The 2411-nt window shown below is 48.5% G+C and overlaps 1 protein-coding gene and 1 long non-coding RNA gene across 2 annotated transcripts in view; one reads left to right on the plus strand and one right to left on the minus strand.

Annotated features, from left to right (window-relative positions):
* The window catches only part of RNF169 (ring finger protein 169), a 32460-nt gene that overhangs the window by 16127 nt on the left and 13922 nt on the right, over nt 1–2411 (plus strand). The gene's annotated exons all lie outside the window — the stretch shown is intronic.
* On the minus strand, nt 547–2343 carry LOC109294641. Its single transcript, XR_002096646.1, has 3 exons — nt 2333–2343; nt 1651–1653; nt 547–1048 (listed from the first exon to the last, which is right to left on the minus strand). It is a non-coding gene; the product is annotated as an uncharacterized LOC109294641 (long non-coding RNA).

Below are 2411 nucleotides of genomic sequence, written 5' to 3' on the forward strand. Positions count from 1 at the left end.
CATTGAAGTTGGCCCTTCTGAAGTCAAGGGCTTTAGCCTTGCTGTAAGGCCTTGACGCCCTGCGTTGGATAGTGAAATCCAGCAGGTGATGATCAGTATTGACCAGGTGGTCAAAGGACCTGCAGTCCCCTCACCAGGTCATCCCCTATGGCCAGGACCAGGTCCAGCAAGGCATTACCCCTAGTGGGGCTGTGCACTTCCTGTAATACAGCCAGGGACCTACGCGAGCGGTTGCTCTTCAGTCTCCCATTACCAAGCAAATCTTTATAATGGTGTCGTGTAGTGAGGTTTGTGTATTTCTTAAACTAAATACTGTGGCTCTGTCTTCAGATATGTTTTTAGATGCCTTGTTTATCAGTCTAATGTAAAAACCCTCATCCAACCTAGAAAGCCTGGATCTATGAAAATGTTTGCTGAACGCCAGCATTGAGGCGCCCAGTTTTTGGGCATGGTTTTCCCCTCCGTATGTTGCATCTTTTTGACTCGGCTTTGGCTGCAAGAACTTTGTGTCCGACTCGACTGATTTCTTTTGGATTCTGTGTACAACTTGACTGATCTCAGTTGACTTCTGTGTACACCGATACAAAAGTGGGCATTAGGTTGTAAGCTCTTTGCTGCTAGGTCTTTTGCCTTTCTCCAAAGCATCTAGCATGCTTTTTTGTTCTACAAAACGTTTTTTGGTGCCATGCTACTACATACAAATGCACAAACAGCTTCTACTCCAAGTGTGTTTTGGGATACTTTACAATGTATTTTAGCAGGTTTATTAATTTCATCTGTTTAGTAAATTACAGCTACTTTGATAGAACGCTCCACGCTGCCAAAACATTGTCGTCTTGTGATGCTTTTGACTGCAGAGAGAATGATCCCACTGCATGCGGTTCCCCAGGCAAGAGCAGATAAGGCAGCCTAGGGTTAGGGCACCTTTTCTAGGCCTCTCCCCGTGCAGGAGGAGCAGGGATCCTGAAGAGGACTGCACAGTCATGGTAGCAGCTGTCAAATTGCACCTCTGTCTCAACCCAGGTGCAAGACAACCATCAGGCTACTGCTGCCTGCAGATTCATGGCTGGAGACTACCAGATTCACTGGTCCTGTCTCCATCTCCACTGATCCATCGCCACAGGGCTTTTGAAGAATGTGTTTCCTGTGTTTGAAGCCTGCACGTGACTTCAACGTGAGGAAGCTGGTGCATGAAAACAACAACCACACAACCTTGACAAGATGGAGATCTGGATCCAGTGGCAAAGGAGAACCCTAGACAACAGGAGACCTCCTTCTTGCTGCAGCCTTCTTTCATTGTTACAACTATTGAGATCCTGACATCATCTTCTGCCTGACCCACCTCTGAGGACTTACAGCTGGACCACGGGTTGTCTGAAACCTCCCCTCAGACCTGTTCCTCAGTGGGTGAGCCTGCTAGGAGTGTGAGACTCCAGGTGGCATCACTCTGAGGATCATTGGGACACACAAGCCTCTCTACCACTACAGGGTCTGAATCTACAGAGAAGGGGGGGAAAAAATTAAACATCTTGTTAGGGAGAATCAACCAGGGAGCAGTCACTGCAGCCTGCTGTCAGGCCGAGACTGTCATCCTGTCCTGGGGCAAAAGGGGCATCAAGACATCCTGCTTGGGAAACTATTTACAGCAACTAGCTATGAAGTTGCTATGTGCAGAGTTGCTGGAACCAGACTGCTGACCAAGACGGTGACCTGCCAGAAAAAAAAAGGACTGCCATCATCTCCAGGGAAGTAAGTTACACCATCGACATTGCAGGTCTGAATGAGACGAGATGATGGGATGAGGGCTGAGGGAAGACGGTGGAGGCTACACCTTCCTGTGGCAGGGGAAACTGGCCCAGGACAAACGCACACACTGCACCTATTTTGTCTTCAAGAATCAGCTCATTAGTCAACTTAGAGAGTTCTCTGTGGACATCAATGAACATCTTGTGACCCTCCGTCTCATCAGTAACAACCGGGTACTGAGCCTGACAAGGATGTCAAAGAACAATTCTACTTTGACTTTGACCATGTTCTGACTAATACACCCAAGGAGAACCAGATCATTCTCCTTGGCGACTTCAGTGCCAGAGTTGGGCATGACCTGGAACCGGAGTGGCACCACTGAGAAGGAAGGAGTAGGGAAAACTGGCTGTAGTGGCATCCTTCTCCATCCTTATAGTTTCATAGTTTCATATATTTAGGGTCGGAAGGGACTTAGTAGATCTTCTAGCCCGCCCCCCCGCCAGGGCGGGAGAACAACAAAACCCCAAAACAAAAACGGGACTCAAATGAGTCCAGCCAGGTAGGTATCCAGCCTCTTCTTAAAGACCCCCAGGGTAGGGGCCAGCACCACTTCCCTTGGAAGTTGGTTCCAGCTCCTAGCCGCCCTAACTGTGAAGTAGTTTTTG

The sequence above is a fragment of the Gavialis gangeticus genome, unplaced genomic scaffold, assembly GCF_001723915.1.
Source record: "Gavialis gangeticus isolate Ggan-Ray unplaced genomic scaffold, GavGan_comp1, whole genome shotgun sequence".
NCBI classification, from domain to species: Eukaryota; Metazoa; Chordata; order Crocodylia; family Gavialidae; genus Gavialis; species Gavialis gangeticus.